General features: G+C 39.1%; 1 protein-coding gene across 10 annotated transcripts in view; it reads right to left on the reverse strand.

The window, feature by feature from the left end:
- ABLIM1 (actin binding LIM protein 1) overlaps positions 1-13,598 on the reverse strand; it is a 136,395-nt gene that overhangs the window by 60,320 nt on the left and 62,477 nt on the right. Inside the window, exon 1 of one of the 10 annotated variants that reach the window (XM_032190802.1) lies at positions 8,540-8,609. The exons of the other annotated variants lie outside the window; for them this stretch is intronic. The gene's annotated coding sequence lies outside the window, so the exon portion shown is untranslated. Of the gene's footprint in view, positions 1-8,539; positions 8,610-13,598 lie in introns of those variants that run through there. 10 annotated transcript variants of the gene reach the window in all.

Raw genomic sequence — 13,598 nt, forward strand, 5'->3', positions numbered from 1 at the left:
AAACACATAGAAAGCTCAATTTTCCTAATACAACCTAAATGCAAAAAAAAAAAAAAAAAAAAAAAGGATGTAGTTTTGTAGTTTTAAGAGTGCTTTTAAAAGGTGTTTTTTTTTTTGTTTGTTTTGTTTTTTAATGAAGAGCTATCAATCACAGCTCTTTGATTGACAAATCTAATCAAATATTTACTCCTACCATGACTCTAAGGAGGTTGACCTGATTTCTCAGATCTCTTAAGGACTAAGGAGCAGCATAAAGAATAACTCAGACTCATCTTTAAACCCCTTAAGGAATGTCATGAATTGTAAAACAGGAACTGTAGCAGTAGCCTACCATTTTCCAGAGAAGCTTTATTTTAATTACTGGCAGAGGTCACAGAATCTTTCACCCTGTTTGATGTTCAGGATAATATCAAATGCCATTGTTTCCTTCTCTGCAGGCTTCTGTGATCTCACAGGCGGGTGGAACAGCACAAACACTATGAAGACCAAAATTTGCTTTTAATAACATCCTGGCCTAAACTGTCCACTCATTTTTCCCAGGGTCTTATCTGTTCAGCAAGTCACTACAAACTTCTGTGCTGAGATACAACAATAAAAGTGCAGCTCCTCTGCTTCCAAAGGACGTCTGAATCTCCCATAACTTTACCTGTTACTACCAAAGGAAGGAAAATGTAATACAATTTAAATTTTGTAAACTATCTAGCTTGATAAATCCGTGTTTGATGTGCATCTTTAAAACGAGGACCTCCTGATGTTGTTTGGAGTACTAATGTCACCACCCCCTCTGGAGAGGAGCAGCTCCCAGCAGAGCCCTGCCCTGCGCCCGGAGCAGCGGGAAGCAGAGCTCACACCAGCAGTTCCCAGGCTGCGAGAAGCACGTGAGGGGGAAAGTGGGAAATGGAGCATGAGGCCGTGACTCTAAATCTGAATGACAACCTGCATGCAAGGGACGTGGAATAATCCCAGAGCCTTCCATTGACTGCTGTGCTGTCTTGGGCAAGCCCAGACTGCAGCTGCTAGGAACACTTGCACTGTTCTTCCATGCCTGCTTTCTGAGTTATACAACATACTTCCCAGTATCCCAGCAGTGACTACCAGTGTCATGCTATTGCATTCCTTAACAGATGGACTGTATCAAACTTTTGGAACTTATTACTGTTAATTCCATCAGCATACAGTATTATTATACTCATTAGTGGCTGCTAATAGCAATGCAAATTATTAGCTGCTTAGAATATCATTTTTCCTTATAGAAAAGATGTGAGTAATGCTTCAGGCTACATCTCCAGTGTTGCAATTGGTCTGCTAGCATGAAGAATCAGCCCTCCTGGGAGCTGAACATCAACCAGACTTACTGTGCAGTAGGGCCCTAGCAGCCACCTGTGACTGCACTGTCAGCTCTGCCTCAAGTTCTCATTTCCCTGCAACACCCAGTGATGAGCGAGTTGCACACAAAGGCAAAACATGCTAAACCATAGATTCCTTATGGCAGCCACTCATCCTGTCTTCACGGAGCAAATGCACCTATCATTACACACTGTACCACAGCTAAGAACTTACATTCTCCACACAGTTAAAAGCAGGAGGTTGTTACTTCAAAGATCATTCCACTCAACTAAGACATGCACCCACAGAAGCCTCAAGAGGCCAGGTAGAGTATTCTGGTCTGTACAGAGAAGCAAAGCAATAGCAGACCCACCTTTATTGCTGACTGCCAGGATTTCTAACGTCATATCCGTTAGAATCCTATTTATGCACAGAGAAATCTAATCCCAGTGACTGACCATGTAGTTAATCAGAGAGAATTCAGAGAAAATATATGTAGTAGATTGTATTAAGGTATGTGTATGTCCTGCAAAGTAAGACTAACCATTGAATGCGTGCAACATTTGCTCCATGTTCTGTCTTGTTGTGAATAGATATGTAAATTGATGGTATTCTACCCAGTCTCAGACATCTCACTACTCCATGCAATTTATAAGTCTTCTTTCATTATTATCTGGACTTTCATTATTATCTGGACTGACTGGATCTAGGATCTAGAAGGATGCTAAGGATACTAAGGATACTAAGAAGGATGTCATTCACATCAGAGATGTAGGAGTTAAAATAATGACTAGTGTTACTATGGCTGAGGAAAGTAATCCAAGATGCATGTTTTCTGTTCAGAAATAAAAGATCAGGGAAAAGTCCAGGTTCATAAACAGCAATTCTCACATTGATTCATTGAGAGTCAATACAAATCTGTGAATTCACTGTCTTTGTGACAGATATTACTGGTATACTTAAGTAGAAACTACTTTCTCAGTCAGCAGAACGGCAACTGACTTCAACCTGCTGACATTTAGCTAGAAATTTCAATAACAAAGCTCTTTCATATCTTAAAAACCAAAAACAAACAACAACAACAAAAAAAAAAAACCTCTCCCCAAAACAAACAAACAAACAAAAACCTGCATCTGACAGATATTTTATAGATCAGAAGGCACTGCACCTGACACCTGGCAACAAATATTAGACCTCATCCTAATGTGAACAGGTTATTTGCAATTCTGAAAATTAGCAATTACTTCCATTCGGATCATGATTTAATTGTGTAGACAGATAAAGAACAACACTGTATTTTAAAGGAACATATACCTAGATCTTAAAGTAACCCTGAAAAGATAAATCCTGGAATTTTAAAGACAGCCTACTGAATGTCCTAAATTGTGTACTGTAAAAGACAAGCAAGAAAATAACCATGCTCCGTACTCTTTTATATAGAAAAAGCATAAGAATTGAGATAATTAAAAAGGTAATATAAAAGGTAATGTTAGATACTGTTTGTTTGACAAGAATTTTTTTTTTTTCCAAGTGTTTGTCATGAGTCTACTTTTACAAATTAAAAGACTTGAATAAATTGAATTCAAGAGTCTTAAAAAAAAAAAAAAAAACAACAAACAACAACAAAAACTATAGCTAGGCAGTTGTCTGACAGATGGATGTGTTAGCAGGGGGGAGACAAACACCTCAGAGATGACTTCCTTCTGCCCACAGCATGAGGTACCTCTGCTACTGGCCCAAACAATATAATAAGAACAAATATAAAAACCTTTCCTTGTAAATTTGCCGATGACTCAAAACAATGTTTGTTTAAGCTACCTAAAATCTAACAAGTACATTTTAATATCCTAATGCAGAATGGCTGCAAATCAAACAAGCAGGGCCCTGGGAGACTGAGCGCCATGTTGTAGGCCACAGCCACTGAGGGAGGCACTTGGAGGTCATCATTAGTAACCTCCTGAAAGAGCTCGCAGAGTACCTAAAATAGCTGGTTCTTCTGATCATTTGGTGCGTGCAAAGAACATAAAGGGATAGCAGAAGCAAGGTTTTGCTTCTGACTATATACTGCAGTCGCTATTATAATACCGACAAGTGGACACATGGATTTGCAGAGTAATTCAGTGGAGAGCCACCAACCAACGTGAGCCTTAGGCTGTGAAATTGAAGGACTTGGAGCCAAATCATTACTGAGAGAGAGGCTTCAAAGATGACTGGAGCACAATGGAACAGTAATTAAAAGCAAAGAAGAAAAATAGGAAAGAGAATGAGCTTTTCAATCCCACCAAAACAAACAAACAAACAAAAACAACTGTGACATCAACAAGCTAAAGTTAGACAAATTTAACCACAAAATAAGATGAGGTTTCTACAGTAGAGGTAACTTAAACAGCAAAAGGGAAAATCTGTGACTTCACAATCATTCTGCAGCCTTCATGACAAGACAGGATAATTTCACAAAGGATAACCTTATATTTTTATTATTTTATCATTATCATCATTATTTTTAGGGAAAAGCTCTATGATTTTGAAAAGAGAAGGTCAGACAAGACACTTTTAGCAGTTCCTCTAACCTTAAAATCCATTCCAATGGATATAGACGGAGGTATTTACCCATGCACCAAGGCCAGGCCTGGTCTGGTGGGAGGTGTCCTTGCCCATCTCAGGGAGTTGGAGTTAGTTGTTTTTAAAGCCCCTTCCAACTCAAACCATTCTGTGATTCTAAACTGCTCCTAGGGAGCACAGGACAGAATAATTAGAGTCAGAGCCTGAAAAATTTACTCCTCGAGCTGTCTTGGCAAAGCAGCAAAATTCCTGGTATAGCAGGAACTTTGCTGCTGGAAGTGAGCTTTTGTTGATGCGGTTTGCGGCTCAGGGAGACAGCCCAAGCACAACGCCAGGAGCAGATCGGGACGAGCTGTGCCGCATCAGCACCAGAGCTGCTACTGCCATGATTGCACCAGGGGCTCTGCAGAACAGGCACAGCTGAGATAGCTCAGTGCAGGGCTCAGCAAAACTCCTGCTAGCCTGCTCAGCAGGCAAGCGTCTTCCTATCAATGAAGGATGTGAGAGTCTGGGGCATTAAGCAACTCACCTTGGATCAAAAGTAATTCTTGCAGCAGATCCAAGCAGAGAACTCAAATTCTTAGACTCCCAGTCCGGCAGCGCCTCTGAGTAGCACACCACCAGATCCAATAGCTGATTTCCTACCTAATTAATATAAAATTGTCTTTCCAGTTTTCTGTCAGAAGGCTGTTTGTGGAACCGTGTAACCTCTGGCATGCAATGTAGCAATGCCTGGTCTCCACTCCAATGTCTGCATTCAGTTCAGAGGGAGTGTCCCAAGAACAACAGAGAAAGAAGAGTTGGGAAGGCCAAAGGAGTGGGAAAAGAGATTAAGCATGAGATCACACAGTACCTCACCAGAAAATAACAAGAGGACATAAAAGAAAAGTAGCCAATAAGAAATAAAGTAGAAATAAAGCACTCAATATATGCTTATTTGTACCTGGTAGATCCCCACGTTATTCTAATAGGAAAATATGCCAGGAGTGAACTGAGTAGAGTATTTTCTTTTCCTTTTGGTGACTGCTATCTGCTCTTGTAGCAAACTCACCCTAGTAGTCACTGTTGTTCCAGCTACTCTTGTCCTATAATGCTTTAAGAAGTATAAAAAGTATTCTGTCCTTGATTAACTGCAATGCTACCTGCTACCTTTAGAAAATTCTTCCAGTAAGAGGTCACAATAAGCAACAGATGACCATCTATCAAAGGGACAGATATTCTTCAAATGTTTTCCTTCCCAAACACATCACTCTTAACTCCAGAGTCTCTAACACATAATTACATGTATGAGACTGAATTTGACTACAGCAAGGCATTTCTGAGGAATCCTTGCTTTGCGATTCTGGCCAAAATGCCATCAAATTAACCGAGTGAATAAGTTAATGCACAGAAATAGTTGTCACTTTTTCAAATAGAGTAACTTAGAATCTAAGTGCCAGACCACCAACAGGTACTTGTTTTAAAAGCAGAGCCTTTTATTTTTGTCAGAAGTCCATTTTATATTGTTTGTCAGTCTTCTCGTACAGATGATTTCTAATTACAGATGCAAAACTATGCAAGCATACTTCTGAATCCTAGCTGGCATGAACATCACATCAGAGTATGTTTCTCAGAGCCAAGACACAGCCATTTTACTTGCTACATTGTTTTCTTCAGTTCCACATAAAATCAAGGTTTCTAGTTACCGCAGGAAAATGACTCCAGCAAAATAACCATGATAGAACATATTACTGTGGTGATGAACAGAAAAGAGATAAATGAACCTAAAGTAGAAAGGGATACCTAACATCACTTGCTGCCATCAAAGTTTCAATTGAATACAGCATCTCTGTGACTGTTGCCTCAATAGCACAGTACTTCAAGGGTGCTGCTGAGGAATCTGCTTGAAGTTTTACTGCCTCAGTTCTTATTCTCCTCGTTCCTATGAAAACAACATTTTCCAGCCAAGATGCAACTACTTCACAGAATTCAAAGCAAAAACATCCATCTGTATGCATAACAAATCTCTCTCCAAGTTGTACATGTGCAAGGCAAATTCTTAACACACTAACTCATACTCAAGTGATTCTTGGTGCTCATTTCAGAGACCTTTGTGAACTACAGAACATCCCAAGCCAGTTTCACAGACAGTTTGAATGCCAGCATGTGTGTTGCTGGTGGTGCACAGGTGCACCTCTTGCTGTGTGCTGTTTTTCCCTCTTCCAAAGAAAATGGCTTGTAATAAATGTCAAACAAACCAGATATCTATCTCAAGGACAATTACACCTATATGACCTTCTAATGTAGCATGAGCATGCAATTAAAACCTACCTACTTTATGCTCCAGATGGTCATTTTAAACATTTAGTTACCTGCAAAATACTCAGGTAATCATATTTCTTCATCTTTAAAGGACCCAGTTCAGTAAAGAGACACTTGGGTGTTAATTGTGAGGACATCAAACTCCCAAGATTCCAAACTTTGTCAGGGAAAGCACCCTAACAAAGCAGAGAGAAGAGAAGACTGAGTCCTCACACAGAGAATATTAAGCACAATACCTGTTTTGGAACCTGTTACAAACGTGTGACATCTATAGACTTGCCTCAACAGGCTCTTCTCCACTTCTCAAGTTTCAAACTGGTTTCTGCTGCATTCTTCCCAACAATTACTTTTTACTGGGGACAGGTGTAAGTCCCACCCTGCCCTTCTACAAATGAGGAGCAAACCCTCCACTTATAGAACTTAAAAATGAAAGATCACAATCTTACAAAAAATATTCCACCACTTAATCCATTTTCATTGTGATCTCAGTCAAGGAAAATCAAAAACTAAACTGGCTGAAATAATGTCATGATGTCACAGGTTACCTCACATTCCCCTATCATTACATCCCAATTGAAAGTGAGACCATGACAGTGGTTTCAGTGTAGTACTTTGGTGGAGGGATCATCGTAATTTTATACGTCTTTTGTGGCTGATTGTGGTGCAAACATTTAAAAGATGCAAAAATAAATAAATAAATATATACATGCAAAAGTTTAAAAGATGAAAAGAAGAAACAAGAGCAACTATAAAATGAAAACCCAATATTATGTTTTCCCTAAAACAGATTGTGCCAAGAAAAGAACACATGTTCTACAGTGACAACCATGCCAAGTAGAGTTCTTAACACAGGTACATAACAAGAAAAATAAAGTAGTCCAGGTAATTTACCATTCCACTGAAAAAATATATGTATGTTATGTGCATCTCTGTTACAGTAAAAAACTACCTGTTTTAAGTACCTGTTGTGTGTTACTGGAATACTTGCAATAGTTATATACCACACAGGCATACTTGGTGGCAGTGATCTTTATACTAATATAAATGCCTCTACTGAAATGTCATTCTAAAGTATTTTTTATCAGCCTGCTAAAGTTTATCGCTAATACTTAGTGCAAGAAACACTCTACAGAATATTTAATTAAAACAAACAGGAAAAAGCTAAAGACGCTGTGCTAGGAAACATAAATCCTCATCAGCAAGACTGTACACAAGAAAGCAATTTATACAGATAAGCCATTATTTTATAAGCACCTGCAAGACTTCACAAGTCCCTTTGTGGCAATAAGGAAGCTTTAATTGGTTATTTTTTCAAATTACTTGTTATGACTTGCTCTCCTTATTCACCATCCTGTACATCTTCTTAACATTCCTCCCTTTTCTATTGATGTTCAAATTGACTAAGGGATGGTTTCAAAACCACTGCAGAGAAGTTAATGCCTTGTGATGATGCTGCCATAGCAACTGAACTCGTGTTAGGGCTCTGTCAACTCCAGCTAATTGCTTTTACTATATGTCAAGCCTCTTCTAAATACAGATTTCCCTCTTGCCAAGTTCGATCTTTTGAGTTTAAAAAAGCAAAGTCACCAAAACCTTGATAGAAAGATTTTTACATGAAGTCTTTCTTTTTTTTTTTTTTTCTGAAGTTTATTATTATATTTTATTGGATTATTTTTTTTCTGGAAGTATATTAATTCTATATTTTTTGACCCTGTGCATGGTGCTGTGTTCTGTGCAATTACACATGCATATTTTTATCAGGGAAGGATAGTTTGAGTCAAGTCTGTGCTGCTACTCAGCTACATAGACAAGCTGGCTGAAACATTTACTAATATGCCTGAGTTGTTATACTTTTCATTTCCCCATTTCTACACAAACAAACCCCACATTAAAAACAATACAAAACCCAACAATGTTTGACATTAACTAATAAAACACATTTCCGAGCTCAAAGACAGAGAGACTGGAAAAAAGTTCTAACTTTATTGCTATGCATTGATTCTCCAGAAGTGATCACAAGATGTAACATACTATACTAAGAAGTATTTGAGATAAAGAAGTCTATTGTTCCTCCGTGCATCTGCAATCAGCTGCAATCAGAAACAGCCAAGCTCTGTCCTGTTCTCATCTATTTCTGGCAGTTTAAAAATGTTAGCTACACTCTCCAACTAAGACATGGGATTACACATACCCCTTTAAAAAATCCTGCCGGAGCAGTAATAATAGTACAGATATCCGATTCTGATATTACTGACAAGCTATTCAGTCACATCACAAAGCTGTATCCCCTCCCCGAAAAGAAAACTACTCCCCTTCTAGTTCAGATCTGGTTTCACAGGAAGACATTTACCTTCTGGTAAGAATTCCTCAGTATAACTCCATCCGTGCTCGGCTGGTGGGCAGAATCCCTTCACCTTCTTGCAGACCAGGAGCAAGGCGCCCCTGAGTGCACCCAGCCCTCAGCCTCCCTCCTCCTTCTCCTTCTCCTCCTCCTCGTCTTCTGCTCTTGCTCTCCCGCCCGCCAAGCCTGCACGCTGAACACACGCTGTCACTGACTCGACCAGCTTGCTCTGAGAAAAGGAAACGGGGAAGATCCTGGCCCAGGCAGGGGCAGGGCCACTTCTCATCCATCACTCGAGTCACTGCTCCATGTTGAACATTTTTTCCCTCAGGGACAGGTGTCCACCGAGTATGAAACCAGCACTCTCTGGCTCTTGAAGTTATTAAATTTTACTTGCACGGCTTCTGAAGAATTTACACAGCCTCCTGGGTGTCAGTCTAGTTTTGTCAGAAGCACTTAGTTATGCTGAGCTTGTATTCTGCTCTGATTCAGGCGAGGGCAGGAAGAGCACAGGGGCCGCTTCTCTCACGGGCACAAATATCCTGTGTACTGCCAGCACACTGTGGGTGAGGCCATGCCCCACACACATCCTGTGAGCCTTTGATGAATGCACAGTGTGCCCCATAAAACAACCCTATTTGATCTCTTCACAGGTAAATACCACAATCGAAAGAAACCCTGTGGTCTGCTGTATGTACCTGTCTGGCTGCAAGGGCAAACACAAGGCAAACGATCACAGCAACGTGCTTCTGCTGTTTTCTTACCACTTACCTTGGTTGGTTAGGCAGCACGTTCGTGTTTTCCGATTTATTAGAACAGCAGTAAAATTAAACACAAAGCAAATCACAGAACTAACAAGGCGTGCACTAAAAGCTACCGCTTCTCATGTGTTATGTAGCCTTCTGCTGCTGCATTTTTCTGCTGTGTGAGGATGACAGTGCTGGCTGGGAGATGCTGGTTGAGAGCAGCTGAGTTATCTCCCAACTCTATAAAATGTCCAAACCAGTGTGGTGAAAACAGAGTGGTAATATGTCCTTCAGCAATTTTCCTTAACACACCACCAAAACCAAACCCTTTTGCATACATCACATCATCAGTCTTCGCTTAAACTACTTCCTTTATAAAAGTGCTAAACATTTTAAATCATCTTGACCTTTACTACTGGTACAGGCTGCATCATCTGAATCTGGTAAGTGACATGTTTTGTGATACTTCTAGGATAATCACTATGAAAACAACCCCATGAAATATTTCATTCAGCAGAAGAATATGTTTGCCTTTCATTTAACACTTCTGAATGGAAGTAAAATATATCTATGTTTGTTTTAAGAGATTCTCTACACAGTTCTTTGATCTAGAAGATGTACTGGTGTAAGAACACAGGACCAGGTGTATGAATACCCTGCAGTACCTAAACTACATCCTGGACTGCAGAGAAAGGTGATGATTTCATGTGAGCTTCTAAATCTAGCCCTGAAATCAACACTTGAATAAACTCACAGGCTACTCTGGATCACATTCTTTGCTGGGTAAATGCAGAGATACAGTTTCCTTATACAACCATGGCAGCTCTCTCTCTCTAATTATTACTGTTATTTACTTCCAAATTCTGAAGTCAAGATGTGAAGGAGATAATTAGTATCTGAGTTAGGTGCAGCAAAGATAAAACGTCTTAAAATTCTGGCACATTAAAATACAGCAACTAGAAGTATTAAGTTTCCTTCATATGAAATGCAACCTCTTAAGTATACTCACCCTCTTTAAAATAAGGGGAAGCTCAGCATAAATTACTATATCAGAACTGCTTAGAACTTGACCTTGCAGGCTGAAGTCAAAGGAGGCTTCTGGTTTCCTGGCATTTTTCTTTCCGGGTCCATCTGTTAAAATGGCATTATGCCACTGCTTACAAGGTGGCATGCGAGTTTCAGCAGTGCTCAGGAAACAAACACAGGGCAGCCAGCAGCCCACCAGAACAGGAACTCAAGCTATGCACAGCCAGGAGAAATCACACAATGCCCTTTTATTTGATAATGAATAGTAAGCAAGTAGCATTAAAAAAATAAAAAATTAAACGGGTAGAGTAGCCAGATGGTTGAGGGATTTGACAGTGGATATAATAGATATATACATCTTCAGATCACGAGATCAAATCAGTAATAGAAAATAAAAGTGAAAATCTCAGCACCTGAATTTTTTATTCCCAGGCTTTCTGTCTAATTTCATGCACGTTATTTGTCTGTTTCTGTCTTGGTATCTTCTTTCTACAGAACTAAAAGAATACTACTTAGGAGTTTTGTAAAACACTTTAGATAAGCACAGATAGAATGCATGGGCATAGGCACAATCCCCCATTCTCTGAAGTCAATGGAAAGCTTCTCAGTGCTTTAACATATTTTGAATCAAGTCCTACAGGAATAATTACATTGTGCATGATAAACACGAGGCAAAAATGATTTAAGCCAGCATCTTTCAAATAGCTAAATATGTGCTGAAGTTTACTCAGATTTGTGGAGTTACACATGTCTACAGAGAGATCTGTAGGATTAAGACCAGATGGACATCTTTCCATAGGCAAGCCTTGAAGCTATGAAGACAACAACTTAGACTTTCCACTGTGTGAAAGTCCTTACTCTCATTATGGCATTACTGCCTGAGAAGAAAAGTTTTTCACTGAAGTTAAGAGGAAATGAGTAATTTGCCATAAATAAAAGTTCCTTTCTCCTGGAGAAACCCAAGGAAGAACACTGATCTCTGTTGTCTTGACAACAGTATCATCAAATACTCAAGTATTAAAGTATCCTGCACGCTCAAGAAAGTTGCGGTATCTATTTCATGTTAGATACTTATCACATTCATTGTGCTGGCGTGCAGACTTATCTATCATCTGTGACTATTTATCACAGAAAGCTATGGGCAAAATAACATGAGAAATACCTGAGCTGACTTAAATGCACATGGCATTTTTTTCTATTTTTACGGCTATTCAAAGTTGTCAGATCTATGGTATAGAAAAAAAAGAGATTCTTCCATGAGATGTGGATATTAACAAAATATATGCTGTTTTTTTTTTTTTTTTTTTTTTTTTTTTTTTTAAGTAATGCATTTCAAAACTGAGCAAATAAATCATCTCTACAGAATGCTGGTGAAGTTCTATTTTCTTAAGGCTTGAATCTTAAAAAGTTTGAGCTCAAACCTTGGCTTTTCTGACAAAGTTTGCTGTATGTGCCTACAGGGCATAGCACAGCTGCCTTCTGAGATGAAGACTCTTGGGCCAACATTGGCTTCAGCTGTGGTTGTCTCTCTTGCTGACTGCTCAATGTAGAAGACTAAGGCCTGATTTTTCAGAGGTGCAAAGCAACAACGAGGGATAAAAATGAGCAGGAGCTGAGATGCTGCAAAGCATCTTAAATTTTCTATTTAAAAAAAAATAAACTCTTACTGGAAAAACAGGTATCACCTGCCTCCACAAACAAAGCACAGATTCACACTTTCATTTCGCTTCAGTTTTCCTGCTTTTCTATACTTTCCATCTAGTAAAGTAATGAGAATGATCAAAAAATAAATGAGTCCTACAACAACAGCATTCTGTTGATTTCTTCTGATCCATTAGAGGGAAGTGTTTGCATACCACGTGCCACATACTTCCCCTCTAATATCTTCACATCATTGCTTTGGATGAATATTATGAAATAATATATAGTGGTCCTGACATAACAAATATTTTATTGTTGGATTAAATGAAAGACCTGGATCAGATTAATATTTCTAATTAATACAAGTAAAATACAAAGCTAGGTAGCAGTTGAGCTGCACAGTAATGCCATAATCTCCACCTCCAATAACATTGCTACTTCACACTGATAACATGGTTTCATTCCCAAGAGAGGTGGCAGGACAAGAGACAACGCATATGATATTAATTGACAAAAATGCCCAACTTTGCCAAAGAAACACTGCTTAAGAAAACAAGGAGGGAAAACAGTAATCTGTCTGTGAGAATCCCGAGCTTCATCTAAATTAAAACTTCAGGTGTACTGAAAGGTTGTGGGTGATTTTCTGTACAGGCTAATGAGGTTGTTACTTGTCCTGCCTCAAAAGCATCTGCAGCCCTCCATGAACTGCAGCATCCTGTTCTGTGAATTATCTTCCGTGACCCTCTGGCTACTTCCAATCTCTCATCTCCTTTGTTACCAGAGGATTTATGTCATGCTTTGGCCCCATCCTTTAAACTACTTTTCCTGCTCAAAGGAGACTTGTGCTGACACATAATTTTCTCATCTTATGTTTCCACTTACTAGTGCCTTTAGTCTAATTTAGAGACATTAGTACTGCTCCTTTAGAACTGTGCATCTCTGACAGCATACAAGATTTCTAGGAGGAGACAAGAAACTAACGCATGCTTCTACTAAACTCCTTGTATTATTGAATATTAGCTGTATCTTCTAAGCATCTTTTCAAGTGCCGCCCAATGACAGAAAATGCTTGTATGTCTCTCTAGCACCTGCGTTCCCCGCTGATGCGTGAAGAACTCAATTCATGGACTATCCAGGCTACTAAGATGTACTGTAAATCAGTCAAAGCAATGTCTGAGTCTCCCTGACCATAAAATACTGTGCTTTTTGGTGAAAGACTCTAAGGACTTGTCCACTCTACACCTATCACATAGCAGTGAGCTTCAAATGCCATTTAAAACAAATCAGGAAAGAGCTGTGTTACAAGTAATTCAATTTCTACATGCTTTATTTTTTGGTCTTGGTTAGATATTGAGAACTATTGCTGCCCTCTACTGTATTATTAAGGGTTGTGCCTCTGATAATCAATGAGATCCATGAATATGCAAGCAAAAATTCTAGTTTTACCCATAATTTCACATGCATAATATTTCCATAAAATCATTCAAAAGGTCTGTTTCTATTTCATGAGCATATTTGGATCCTGCTGGGGCTAGGTCACATGAGGAATCTTTATCTATTTTCTCTGACTTTGACCCTTACATGAGGTTGGACACCTGCTCCATTACTTTTATTTCAGCAATATGTTGTCTCTTCTTCTGATAATAAATGCCCAT

This window comes from Aythya fuligula, chromosome 7 (assembly GCF_009819795.1).
Source record: "Aythya fuligula isolate bAytFul2 chromosome 7, bAytFul2.pri, whole genome shotgun sequence".
NCBI classification, from domain to species: Eukaryota; Metazoa; Chordata; class Aves; order Anseriformes; family Anatidae; genus Aythya; species Aythya fuligula.